The following is a 15,240-nucleotide window of genomic DNA, read 5'->3' as shown; positions in this document are numbered from 1 at the left end:
ACCGACTGGAGATCAGCGACATCGCTTCGTCGGAGAGTGACCACTCCCCCGGGTCCAACGCTTGACGACTCAGGAAGTCTGCTTGAATGTTGTCCACCCCGGCAATGTGAGATGCCGCCAGCTGATTCAAGAAACGCTCTGCCCACGCCATCAGGCGCGCGGCCTCCCACGCGACCAGTTGGCTCCTGGTGCCCCCCTGACGGTTGATGTAGGCCACCGTCGTCGCATTGTCTGAGAGAACTCGAACCGCGCGCCCCTTGAGCAGCGGCAGAAACTGCACCAGGGCTAGGCGAACCGCCCTCGTCTCCAGGCGGTTGATTGACCAGGTAGACTGATCCCCCGTCCACGTGCCTTGAGCCGAGCTTCGGAGACACACTGCTCCCCAACCGGACAGACTTGCATCGGTAGTGACCACTACCCAGTCCGGCGTTTCCAGGGAACATCCTTGAGCTAGGTTCCTGGGGTCCAGCCACCACTCCAGGCTGGACCGAGCAGTCTGGGGAAGTGGGAGAATCGCCTGGTAATCCTGGGAGACTGGTTTCCATCTCGAGAGTAGGGCCATTTGCAGGGGCCGCAGGTGTGCAAAAGCCCAGGGAACCAGGCTGATCGCAAACGCCATGGAACCCAGGACTTGAAGATAGTCTCTCGCCGTGTGTGTCGGGAGAGACGCAAACCGGGTGATTTGATCCCGCAGCGCTTGAGCCTTGTCCGGACGCAGGAAGACCTTGCCCAGAGCCGTGTCGAACCGCGCCCCCAGAAAATCCAGCTGTTGGGCTGGCCGCAGACTGCTCTTGCTGAAGTTCACCACCCAGCCGAGTGACTGAAGGAAGGACACCACCCTGTCGACCGCCGCCTGTCCCTGAGACAGGGATTTCGCGCGAATGAGCCAGTCGTCCAAGTAAGGGTGAACCAGAATGCCTTCCTTCCGGAGTGCGGCCGCTACCACCACCATGATCTTTGTGAAGGTTCTGGGCGCGGTTGCCAGGCCGAATGGTAGCGCCTGGAACTGAAAATGTCGACCCAAGATCTTGAAACGAAGGAATCTGTGATGAGCCGGATGAATAGGGATATGTAGATAGGCCTCTGTGAGGTCGAGGGAAGCTAGGAACTCCCCTTGATGCACCGCCGCAATGACAGAGCGGAGTGTTTCCATACGAAACTTGGAGACCCGGAGCACCTTGTTGATTTCCTTGAGGTCCAGAATGGGACGAAAGGCTCCGTCCTTTTTGGGAACCACGAAGTAAATGGAATAATGCCCCGAGCCCACCTCTCCTAAGGGGACGGGCGAGATGGCTCCCAGGGTCAGCAGCCTGTCCAGCGTGTGTTGCACTCCCTGTCGCTTGAGACTTGACCCGCAGGGGGAGAAGACGAATCGATCCTTGGGAGGCCGCACAAATTCCAACGCGTAACCGTCTCTTACAATATCCAGGACCCACCGGTCCGTGGTGATGTCGGTCCATTCCTCGCGAAACAAAGCGATGCGACCTCCAATCCGGGGCAGCGAGGAGTGGACTGGCCTGACATCATTGTGAAGGCTTGCCGGAGGCTCCCTGGGAAGAGGAGTCCCTGGCCGGTCTGCGCCCTCGAAAGGGCCGCGTCCACGTCTGCGACCTGGTGGAAGGCGTCCTAGGGCTCTGTGTCCTGGAGCCTCGGTACCGCCTCTGGGCGCGGTAACGATTCCTGGCATTCCCAGAGTATGATCGAAAACCACGCTGCCGGTCCTCAGGCAACCTGTGGACCGAATTTTCCCCCAGGGTCTTGATGATCTCATCGAGGTCTTCTCCAAAGAGAAACCTGCCCTTGAAGGGCAGAGCTCCCAGGCTCGCCTTGGAGGAGGCGTCCGCCGCCCAATTCCTGAGCCACAGAAGTCTTCTGGCAGAGACGGCCGAAGCCATGGTCCTGGCCAGGACCCTCAGCAGGTCGTGCAGGGAATCCGCCCCGTAAGCAATGACCGCCTCCAGACGGTCAGCCTGAGCCGCCTCCTCAGGCGGTAACTGCTGAGAGGTGAGGAGCTGTTGGACCCATCGAAGCCCGGCTCTCTGGGTCATCGAACCGCAGATGGCCGCCCGGACCCCCAGCGCCGATACTTCGAAGATCTTCTTGAGGGCGACCTCCAGCTTTCTATCCGAAACATCTCGCAGTGCGGTGCCTCCTGTGACTGGGATGGTAGTTCTCTTGGTGACGGCAGACACCGCTGAATCAACCTTGGGGACCCGGAGCAGGTCCAGAAAGTCCCCCGGAAGCGGATAGAGCTTGTCCATCGCCCTGCCGACCCGAAGGGACGCCTCCGGGTTATTCCATTCCCGCACCAGAAGATGGAGAAATGAATCATGAATGGGAAATGTCTTCGCTATGGGACGCAGACCCGCCAATACAGGGTCACCCTTGGAGGTAGCCGAAGCCACGGAGGGAGCCGGGGGCCCTGGGGGTGCCACGGGAGGGTCGAGGTCCAATTCCTTGAGAACGTGTGGGAGAAGATCCGCCAATTCATCCTGGCGGAAGATGCGAAGGACCCTCGGATCATCACATTCCAGATGCGCTGATAAGGGCAAATCGTCATCCACCTGTAACAGGGGGTCGCCCCCGAGGTTCGGCGAGGGTGACGGGCCCCCCAGGGAGAGTGGTATACTCAGGGGCAACCTGGCGCCGCCCCCTCCGGTCCCCGGTACCGCAGCCGTAACCCCCGAGGGCCTGGGAACCTTGGCGGGAGGAGGAGCGAGAGCTGCCCCCCCCTGAGAGCTCAGGCTCTGTAAATACGCCTGGTGCATCAGCACCACAAAGTCCGCTGAAAAACTGAGCGGACCCGCCGAGGGAGGGGGCAGGCCCTGGGGAGTCCGGATGTGGAAGGCAGAGGCCCCGAATCTGAGGTCGGGGGGGCGGACGGCAAAACATCTTCAGTGGGCTCCTCCGCGTCCGAGTCCGCGCTGCATTCCAGGTCTAAGATGGCCGCCGCTCCCGCCAAAGACGGGGGCGGGGCTAGCCCTCGAGGCCCGCGGCGCTCCGGGCGCGGCGGCGAAATTGTCGGCGGGGCAGCGCTCGTCTCCCCCCCGGGGAGACAACGCCCGCATGGACCGTCCCTCGAAGCGCCCTGGCCCGGGCCGCCGCAGGACGGGCAGCGCGCGCGTTGCATCGCGCGAGGGCTAAGTCGGGTGTAGCACGCCGGGAGGAGCCCCCTCCTCGGGAAAGCCTAAGATCGCGGCGCGGGAAGAGCGGGCTCGCCGTGCCCTTGGACACTCGCCCAAACACTCTCAACCCCGGGGACGGCAGGGGAATGGGACCTCCGTGCCGCCTGCAGCCCTGGGGAATGAAGCGTCGCAGGGCCGCGGGGGAGGTGAGCCGCCGCAACGGAAAGGAGGGGAGAGGCTGGCCCCACCAGCATCCACCTCAGAAGGTGTCCAAAACCTGCGCTGAAAGGAAAAAATAACACAAACTGAGAAAACTACCCCCAAGCTTACCCCTGAAGATCACAGGAAGAGATAAATGAGGTAAGAGGCAGTCCTTATGGCAGGCTGATCAGGGGAGCCAAGAACCCCGGCTCCCTTCTGACAGGAACAAAAGTCTTTTTTTTTTTTTTTTTTTTTTAAATAACTTGATCCATCAGTGAAAGAGAGAATAATAATATAGATATATGTAGAGTAATAAACCCTAAGTTGGGGAAACAACGAGATCCCCTCTCACATCTGCTGGAGTCAGAGAGATACTGAGGATCTAGGAGGGTGCACCAGTTTATATACCAGCACCCTCGAAGTTTTACTCTGACTCCATCTGCTGGACGGGGGACATAACCCACCGTCTGGACTGATCCTGTACGTACAGGGAATGAGCTATTTTGCATAGTTTTACAATTCAGCCTCAGCATAGAGGTTTTTTTTTTAAACTATCACAAGCTGGTTTATGCACATTAACTGCTTGCATTAGTATTTCACACATGTCAATGCTTGCAATACTGTTAACACACTTTGGTACATTGGTCCTTTACTGGTGAATTTTCAAATATTTGTGCACAGAAAAATTAGCTCATATATACGTAAGTAGCCTGTACTCATGTATTCTGTATTTTATAAAAGTAGAAAATACACACATACGCAAGTAAAAAAGGGGAGGTCTAGGGATATTCTGGGACAGGACCAACAGATATGCACCTAAGTTGTTATTTTAAAATAAATGCATGAACATTTGCCAACTTACTGGTGTAGTTTTACACCTGCTTAATTATCTGGTGTAAGTGATATTAAATATGTTTATTGTGACCGAGTGGGAGGTCTGGGTGAATGGGAATTCAGATTAAAGAACCAGGAAGATCTCAATGACCTGGAGAAGGACTAGGCGAAGTGGTGGACTAATTGGTAAAAGTGGTTGTCATGAAATGGGGACCCTTTGACTGTGGCATGATTGACGCAGCCCAGCAGGCAAACCTGTAGGCCCACGCCGACAGCAGGCAAACACGCTCAAGCTGGGACAAGATCTGGCCTTCACCTATACCAACCCCTTTCCCCACAGGTTGAGCCCTTGGGTTCTGGGGCTGGCAGGGCTTAGGCAATGGTCTGTAGAGAGTGATCAGATGGAGACCAGAAGCAGGCCAAGATCAGGCAGCATTGAATCCAGCAGAGGGTTAAGCACAAGCGATCAGTCTAAGAAGAAAGGAAGGCGCAAGGACCAGGTGGAGGCAGAGAGAGAACAGGAGTGGGTGAGGCTGTGGGAGGAATGGAATCAAATAAAAGCAAGAGCAGGGCAGGAATGGGAACAAGGCATGGCTGACGAGGCAAGAAGCAGGTCAGGAACATGGCAAAGAGGGGCTCCAGGTAGCAACATGCACTGCAGGACAGCAAAGGACCTGCTGCTGAGGCACTGACTGATGTTTAAATACCCCACTGCACTGATATCATCACAAGGCACCGAAATTTCCTTTCCCACCACGGAGCCTTTATTATTGGTTGAGGCACATGCTTAGGGAGCCAGGACCTTGCCAAGGAAGAAGGTAGCATAGTGTCAGCATCAATAGGTGAGTGTGGCCAGCCAAGAGATGACTATAATCATCCAAAAATTACACAGGTAAATATCCTTGACGTGCACATGTTTTAAAATTATGCAATTTATGTGTGTAAATCCTGATTTTCCTAGCGTGTAGCAGATGGACTCAGGACCAATGGGTATAGTGTACTCCTGTCAGCAGTTGGAGACGGACCAGACCTCAATCTGATGTCAGCCCTAGTACATATACCCCTGCAGGAAGTGCAGCTCTTCAGTATTTTCCGTCTCCATAGCAGTTAGAGACTATCTGCCCGCTCTCGCAGCGTTTGAACCAAATCCAAAAAAGAAAACCAAAATTAAAGGAGAAAACCTACCTGAAGACAAGCCCCACTCTCCTGCGGTGATACCCTCGGGTCCCTCCCCCAGTTGAGATTCCCGAGGTGATTTCCGTGGTCCCTCGGAGGTGAGCCTCGGTCCGGTACACTAAGGAAAACGAAATTATCAGGTAAGTAATTTCTCCAATGTCACAGTTGTGAGCTCTTGGGCTGTGGCATGGTTGATTACTAGGCCCATGCTGACAGCTGGCGAACCTGCCTTTACTGGGACTGGAGCTGGTGCTTCATCAGTACCAGCCCTGTTCCCCATGGGTTGAGCCTTTGGATTCCAGGACAGCCAGCAGGGCTTAGGCAAGTGTCCCTTAAGGAGTGATCAGAGAGTCCAGGTATGGGCAATGGTCAGGGCAGGTAACATGCAAATGATATCCAGGACCAGGCCCAAGGTCAGGACTGGTAGTGAGAAGACGATATCCGTGTTCAAGCCAAGGGTCAGGGCAGGCAGTGAGCAGACAAAGTCAGAATTCAAGGCAGATCCACACGAGAATCGGGCCAAGATAGAAAAGACAGACACTGAGCGACCAAACAAGGCAAAGAGGAAAAAGCAAGGCAGACAGGATAAGACAGGGACAGCAAGATAAGGCACAAGGCAAAGCAACATGCACTGCAAGGCAGAAGGACCTATTGTTCATGCTGTGCTTCCATTTAAATAGCCCGGTAGGGCTGATTTCATCAGGGGGGTGCTCTGCTGGAGTTCCTGCCCCGGGGCTTTCATCAGTGACATGGGGACACACGTGTGCGCCTATGGGGCAGTATCAAGAAACAGCGCAGATGCTTTCCTGGGGGCCGGATGTTGGCATCTGAGTGCGGCTGGTCATGGGGTCTTCCCACCCTGGCCAAATGTAAGCAAGTTTGCTTACCGTAAATGGTGTTTTCCATAGATAGGGAATTTAGCCATGCAGCTTGGGTGACATCATCCGTGATGTCATGAGGCAGAACTTTACTCTCTAAGCTCGAAGAGCTTTGCACTGCACTTGTGCTGGCGTTCCCGCGCCATCTCAGTTAGTTTTCAAGCTAGTTGTGAGCATACATGCTGTAAGAAATGGCTGTCCAGGGAGGTGGAGGGGACTTGCATGGCTAAATTCCCTGCTATCTACGGAAAACACCATTTACGGTAAGCAAACTTGCTTTTTTCCATTGATAAGCAGGTCATTTAGCCATGCAGCATGGGAGTCCCAAGCACATAGGGTGCTTTACAGGTAAGGGTCTGATTTGGTGAAGAGCAACCTGTGAGATGTGGACAGCCATTAGGAATTTTGGATGTGGTATAGAACTGCCGATCCCAGCACACTGTCTGCAGCGGACTGCTGGTCCAGGCAGTAATGTGAAGTGAAAGTGTGAATGGAAGACCATGTTGCTGCTCTGCAGATGTCTTGAATGGAATCGCCTTACACATGCGCTATGGAAGTGGCTGCGGCTCTGATCTGATAAGCTTTACTTGGATTTGATAAAGTCATGGATTTTTGAGAGTAGCAGAACTGAATGCATGCTGTAAGCCAATTCAAGAGAGTTATTTTGGAAACTGGTTGACCTGGGTTATTTGGGTTAAAGGAAACAAATAGCTGAGATGTCAAAGCTCTTTTACAGTCTAGTGTATGAAAAGTTTTTTGACAGTTGTTAGAGTGTATTTTCGGGAAAAAGACTGGTAAGGAGATAGATTCATTTAAGTGAAAGAAATAGACTACTTTTCGGTAGGAAGGAAGGCTGAGTCCTTAATAAGACCTTATCATGATGGAATTGTAGAAATGGAAAGTTGGTTACCAGGGCTTGAAGCTCACTTACTCACCTTGCCGAAGTTATGGCTACCAAGAAGAGGCTTTCCAGGTTAGATATTTTAAGAATGAGGATGTCATGGGTTTGAACGGTGCCTTCATTAGAGCTTTGAGAACTAGATTCACATCCCATGGAATCGGAGGTTTCTGAAGAGGTGGGTCTCTGTGATTTAAACCCTTCATGAACTTCGAGATGGGGGGATGAGAAGAGAAGGATGATTTGGTTTTTGTTGAGTGGTATGCTGCTATTGCACTTAAGTGTACACAAATAGATGTAACTGCTAGACCCGAGAGAGATAAGGTATGTAGATACGAAAGTTATTTTTGTGGAGGGCGGGCAAAGGGGTTAACTCCTTGTTGGTTGCATCAAGCCGAATATCTTTTCCATTTGAAAGCGTAATTTTTCCTGGTAAAGGCTTTCTGGCTGCTATCAATATATTTGTGATATTGGGAGGGAGATTTAGTTCCTTCAATACCTCCCATTCAATCTCCATGCTGTCAATTGAAGAGATGAGTTCATGGGGTGAACGAGATTCCCCCATCCTGTGAAAGTAGAAAAGGGTCATTGCCTAACAGAATTGGTGGTCTGATTGACAAATGAAGAAGATAAGCATACCATGGTTGCCTCAGCCATGCAGGAGCAATGAGAATCATATCTTTTTTGTCTGCTATGCATTTCTGCATAGCAGACAAATGAGATTAATGGGATTAGGGAAAAGGCATACAGGAGGCCCTTCGTCCAAGGTATCAGGAAAGCATCCTGAGATGATCAGTGTATGCTGGTGAGTACTGAGCAAATATTTCTGACTTTCCTGTTGCTTTGTGACACAAAGAGGTCTATTTTTGGAGTACCCCAATGTATGAAGATCTTGTTCACCGCTGCCTGTTTTAAAGACCATTTGTGTGGATGGAAGATTCTGCTGAGTTTGTCTGCCTTCATGTTCGCAAGGCTTGGAAGATAGGAAGCCTGAAGAAAACTGCTTTTCTCTACCCATTCTACTATCTGAACTGCTTCCTTGCAGAGTCAAGGAACCTGACCCTCCTTGTTTGTTTATGTAGAAAGTTGCTACTTGGTTGTCCATGTGAATCATTATGGATTTGTTCCATACCCATGACTGGAACTTGAGTAATGAGTTTTTTATTGATATGAGCTCCAATAGGTTTATTTGAAGACATTGTTCGCTTGGGGACCATCCTCCCTGTGTTTCTAAGTTGAAGAGATGGGCACCCCAGCCCTTCATTGATGCATGTCATTATGATGAATTGATGAGGAGGGTGTCTTAGTGGAGAGCCCTTGGTCAACCCTGAAGGATTGAGCCACCAGAGAGTGTCCTTTTTTATAGATGCTGAAATTCAAATTCTCTGAGACATTGTTTGGGTCAGTTGGTTCCATTGGGCCTTTAGTCCCCACTGGAGACATCTCATGTGCAATCGTGTGTTTTGGACTACATGTATTGCTGCAGCCATGTGACCTAACAATATCATTACTTGGCATACGGAAGCATATCTCTGATGGTAGAGAGATAGACATAGGGATCACAGAGATTGAATTCTGTCCATTGGAAGAAAGGTTCTGGAAATAGGAGTCTGGATCCTTCCTCTGATGAATTGAAGATCTTGAGAGGAATGAAGTTGTGATTTCTTGTAATTTATGATCCATCCTAGACTCTAGACAAGTGATTGTTTCCTCCAAATGAATCTGGAGGGTATGATCATTCGAGGAGACGATTAGCCAATCATTGAGGTAGGGAAAAATGTTTATTCCCTTCTTACGCAAGTGCACCACAACAACAGCAAGACATTTCATGAAGATGTGGTAGACCTGATTGACAAACTGAAGAGTAGTAAATCACCTGGACCGGATGGTATACACCCCAGAGTTCTGAAGGAACTAAAAATGAAATTTCAGACCTATTGGTAAAAATTTGTAACCTATCATTAAAATCATCCATTGTACCTGTAGACTGGAGGATAGCAAATGTAACTCCAATATTTAAAAAGGGCTCCGGGGCAATCCAGGAACTACAGACCGGTTAGCCTGACTTCAGTGCCAGGAAAAATAGTGGAAAGAGTTCTAAACATCAAAATCACAGAACATATAGAAAGACATGGTTTAATGGAACAAAGTCAGCATGCTTTTACCCAAGGCAAGTCTTGCCTCACAAATCTGCTTCACTTTTTTGAAGGAGTTAATAAACATGTGGATAAAGGTGAACCGGTAGATGTAGTATACTTGGATTTTCAGAAGGCGTTTGACAAAGTTCCTCATGAGAGGCTTCTAGGAAAAGTAAAAAGTCATGGGATAGGTGGCGATGTCCTTTCGTGGATTGCAAACTGGCTAAAAGACAGGAAACAGAGAGTAGGATTAAATGAACAATTTTCTCAGTGGAAGGGAGTGGGCAGTGGTGTGCCTCAGGGATCTGTATTGGGACCCTTACTTTTCAATATATTTATAAATGATCTGGAAAGAAATACGACGAGTGAGATAATCAAATTTGCAGATGACAGAAAATTGTTCAGAGTAGTTAAATCACAAGCAGATTGTGATAAATTGCAGGAAAACCTTGTGAGACTGGAAAATTGGGCATCCAAATGGCAGATGAAATTTAATGTGGATAAGTGCAAGGTGATGGACCCAAGAAACAAATCGGAAACCGATCCAGTTGGCTGTATTAGAGTGAAAACAATAGGAATCGGATGATCACACGAAGCCCTTTATTATGTGCCCGACTCTGGCCGAGTTTCGCTCGTAGAGCTGCCTCAGGGGCAACTACAACAAAACAATATATCAATAAATATCACAATTAGTGAATAAAGAAATTAAAAACATAGAAACATGTATAGGTGTACATACTCAAATCATATAAAAAAATACATGTATAAATGTATAAAAATGGATAGTATTAGAACATGTATAAATGTACTTATCAAATCATAAGATACATGTAAAATGTAATCAACAAACAGTGTCCTTAAAAATATAAACTTACAAACATATATAATTGTAGGAACTCATGGATGATGCATGAATCAAACCTAAAATGTATTCAAACATTACAATAGTGTAGACAGAAAAAAATGGAATAAAAATAATGGAACTGGAGAGGCTAACTGATTCACATAGGAGTTCATGATAAAAGAAAAAGTAAATTGGAGTCTGCATATATTATATCATTAATTGTATAAATATAGGTCTTACTTCAATTGGCAGGATTTTAACAATGCCTGCTGGGCTGCTGTCACATGTACACTGTCACAAAATCACGTACAGAAATATATTAATTCCTAAATAGAAATCAGAAATAAATATACCATGTCATAGGAACCATAACTAAACATTACTGAATATATCAAAATCTCTTAATTGTCTAATCATTCGATTAACTAAATAGCTGCATGTAATTGATCAAAAACAATTCATAATACATTGTAATAATAAATTAAGCACAAACTTTTCAGCGTCAGATGCTTCCAATTTTTCAAACCAAACACACCGTACTAAACACTCACTCAATCCATACAACCAAATGCAGTGCTAATCAGAAATAACTCTATGGCTTTTAATATCAATAGCTGCACACTAGCGCTTACTCACATACAAGCAATAAAATAGCTTACTAACATTAAATACTTCTAACATTAGAACATATTCACATATCGCGCTTATCACCCATTCTTGTCTGCAACATTCAACACAGCTACAAAAACTATCAGTTCCAATCTAAATGACAATCATGTATATTTAGCGCCAAAACATACAAAAATTTATATGTCAATCAATTTATAACTAACAAAAATATCAATATACAATAATATTATACCAATGATGTGAATCAAAACTATTTTTAGATAAGTATATATCGCATCCTAAGCCGGCTCTCAACCGGAATATTTTTTTCTAAAGGACAATTACGTTCTTGTTATTTTCATTTAAATTATGTAACTCACTATTTCACATACCATACAATTTTCAAATGAACGCCAAACCCATACAATATTATCAGTGCGCTTTTCTTATACTTATACCTATTCATACCTGAGGAACGTACTGAAAATCATTCATGACACCAAATGGTCTTAACAGTGAAACTGATTTAGCAGTTTATCTATAAAAGACTACTAATTTTCTTTAACGTACATGAGTACTTTATTTTTGAGACTTTTTATTTGGTTCAGTTGTCTTTTATAGTGCTTGCGTATCAATTTTATAATCTGCTGTGTCATTTTTTGGTATTTACTCAGTATTTATTTTTTATTTTTTTATTGGAGTCTTAATATTTTTATTCATATTTAGGTCATTCATTTATATTATCTGTTTTAATTGTGATTGGAGTGTGGTTATTTATATCATTATGTTTTTCAAAAAATTCGCTATATCCTTACACTGCCCTTCATTTCTCATATTATAAATTTATATAATATCAATATTGATATGATGCACGTTATAAAATAGCAAATTGTTCTTTAAATAGACCTTAGAATGTCTTCTATGGTGTAATATCTATCAAATTGAGTATTATGCGATTCTCAAAATTTAAATACGTCCTTGTACGCACCTTGATTGACAGATCATGTAAATTGAGTGTTGTGTTATTCTCAAAATCTAAATACGCGCCTGTGCGTACCTTGATTGACAGATCATGCAAATTGACGTTTTTGGCGCCAAAATACGGCGTAGCTCGCGATATTTGCTATTTATACTGTGACTGTTGGCAGCCTAAAAGTTAACAGCAGAATGATGTTCAGTACGTTCCATAGGTACGAACAGGTATGTATGCAAGAGAAGCGTATTGATAGTGTTGAATGTGTTTGGCATTCACTTTTAAATTGTGTGATATGTGCAATAGTGAGATATGTAAATAACAAGAACGTTTTGATCCTTGAGAGCCGTTTTAGGATGTGTTTCACAATAATCAAAAAATAGCTAGATTTCATTTTATGATCCACATCATTGATATAATGTTATATTTTTTTGACAGTTATGCTTTGAAAATTATCAATATGCGCTAGTGGCTAATTGGTTTGATGCATAAATTTATGTATTTTTTGAGGATCGTTTGTCAGATTGAAGCTGTGTTGAATGTCACAGATATGAATGGATTTTAAGCGCGATATGGAAATGTGTTATGATGTTAGAAGTATTTACTGTTAGGTAGATATTTTTGCTAGTACGTGAGGAAGTGTTAGTGTGCAGCTAGTCATATTAATATCCATAGAGTTGGTTTTGGCTAACACAGCATAGGATTGTGTCAGATGGAGTGGGTTAGTAGTGTGATGTGTGATTGGTTTCAAAAATTGTAAACATCTTACGCTACAAAGATTTGGGTTATTTTTACAACGATCATGATCAAATTGTGTGTTATGCGATTTCAAAATTAAATACTGCTTGTGCACACCATGATTGACATATCATGCAACTTGAGTGCTGTGCTATTCTTAAAATCCTAATACGCGCCTGTGCGCTCCTTGATTGATAGATCACGCAAATTGATGATTTTGGCGCCAAAATACGGCTTCACTTGCGTTAATTGCTACTTAGACTGTGATCGATGGTAGCATAACAGTTAGTAACAGAATGATTTTCAGTACGTTCCGCAGGTATGAATAGGTATAAGTATAAGAAAAGCGCACTGATAATATTGTATGGGTTTGGCGTTCATTTGAAAATTGTATGGTATGTGAAATAGTGAGTTACATAATTTAAATGAAAATAACAAGAATGTAATTGTCCTTTAGAAAATAATATTCCGGTTGAGAGCCGGCTTAGGATGCGATATATACTTATCTAAAAATAGTTTTGATTCACATCATTGGTATAATATTATTGTATATTGATATTTTTGTTAGTTATAAATTGATTGACATATAAATTTTTGTATGTTTTGGCGCTAAATATACATGATTGTCATTTAGATTGGAACTGATAGTTTTTGTAGCTGTGTTGAATGTTGCAGACAAGAATGGGTGATAAGCGCGATATGTGAATATGTTCTAATGTTAGAAGTATTTAATGTTAGTAAGCTATTTTATTGCTTGTATGTGAGTAAGCGCTAGTGTGCAGCTATTGATATTAAAAGCCATAGAGTTATTTCTGATTAGCACTGCATTTGGTTGTATGGATTGAGTGAGTGTTTAGTACGGTGTGTTTGGTTTGAAAAATTGGAAGCATCTGACGCTGAAAAGTTTGTGCTTAATTTATTATTACAATGTATTATGAATTGTTTTTGACCAATTACATGCAGCTATTTAGTTAATCGAATGATTAGACAATTAAGAGATTTTGATATATTCAGTAATGTTTAGTTATGGTTCCTATGACATGGTATATTTATTTCTGATTTCTATTTAGGAATTAATATATTTCTGTACGTGATTTTGTGACAGTGTACATGTGACAGCAGCCCAGCAGGCATTGTTAAAATCCTGCCAATTGAAGTAAGACCTATATTTATACAATTAATGATATAATATATGCAGACTCCAATTTACTTTTTCTTTTATCATGAACTCCTATGTGAATCAGTCAGCCTCTCCAGTTCCATTATTTTTATTCCATTTTTTTCTGTCTACACTATTGTAATGTTTGAATACATTTTAGGTTTGATTCATGCATCATCCATGAGTTCCTACAATTATATATGTTTGTAAGTTTATATTTTTAAGGACACTGTTTGTTGATTACATTTTACATGTATCTTATGATTTGATAAGTACATTTATACATGTTCTAATACTATCCATTTTTATACATTTATACATGTATTTTTTTATATGATTTGAGTATGTACACCTATACATGTTTCTATGTTTTTAATTTCTTTATTCACTAATTGTGATATTTATTGATATATTGTTTTGTTGTAGTTGCCCCTGAGGCAGCTCTACGAGCGAAACTCGGCCAGAGTCGGGCACATAATAAAGGGCTTCGTGTGATCATCCGATTCCTATTGTTTTCACTCAAGTGCAAGGTGATGCATTTAGGGAAAAATAACCCATGCTATAGTTACACAATGTTGGGTTCCATATTAGGTGCTACAACCCAAGAAAGAGATCTAGGCGTCATAGTGGATAACACATTGAAATCGTCGGTTCAGTGTGCTGCGGCAGTCAAAAAAGCAAACAGAATGTTGGGAATTATTAGAAAGGGAATGGTGAATAAAACGGAAAAAATCATAATGCCTCTGTATTGCTCCATGGTGAGACCGCACCTTGAATACTGTGTACGATTCTGGTCGCCGCATCTCAAAAAAGATATAATTGCGATGGAGAAGGTACAGAGAAGGGCTACCAAAATGATAAAGGAAATGGAACAGCTCCCTTATGAGGAAAGACTAAAGAGGTTAGTACTTTTCAGCTTGGAGAAGAGACGGCTGAGGGGGGATATGATAGAAGTGTTTAAAATCATGAGAGGTCTAGAACAGGTAGATGTGAATCGGTTATTTACTCTTTCGGATAATAGACTAGGGGGCACTCCATGAAGTTAGCATGTGGCACATTTAAAACTAATCGGAGAAAGTTCTTTTTTACTCAACGCACAATTAAACTCTGGAATTTGTTGCCAGAGGATGTGGTTAGTGCAGTTAGTATAGCTGTGTTTAAAAAAGGATTGGATAAGTTCTTGGAGGAGAAGTCCATTACCTGCTATTAAGTTCACTTAGAGAATAGCCACTGCCATTAGCAACAGTAACATGCAATAGACTTAGTTTTTGGGTACTTGCCAGGTTCTTATGGCCTGGATTGGCCACTGTTGGAAACAGGATGCTGGGCTTGATGGACCCTTGATCTGACCCAGTATGGCATGTTCTTATGTTCTTATTTTCGGAGCAGAGGAGAGTCCAAATGGGAGTACTTTGTACTGACAGTGTTGATTCCCAACTTGGAAACATAAGTAACTTCAGGTCTAGGGAACACATCCAATCATTGGTTTGAAGAAAAGGGAGGACTGTCTTTAGAGAGGTCCTTTTGAATTTCTTCTTTATGAGATGTTTGTTGAGAGCACGGAGATTGAGAATGGTTCGAAGACCTCCTGACATTTTGGGAATGAGGGAGTATTGGGAGTAATACCTCTTTTTCCTTTGTGAGAATGGGACTGATCGGATTGCTTT

Source organism: Rhinatrema bivittatum, chromosome 3 (genome assembly GCF_901001135.1).
Source record: "Rhinatrema bivittatum chromosome 3, aRhiBiv1.1, whole genome shotgun sequence".
Taxonomy (NCBI): domain Eukaryota; kingdom Metazoa; phylum Chordata; class Amphibia; order Gymnophiona; family Rhinatrematidae; genus Rhinatrema; species Rhinatrema bivittatum.
This window is presented reverse-complemented; position numbering follows the sequence as displayed.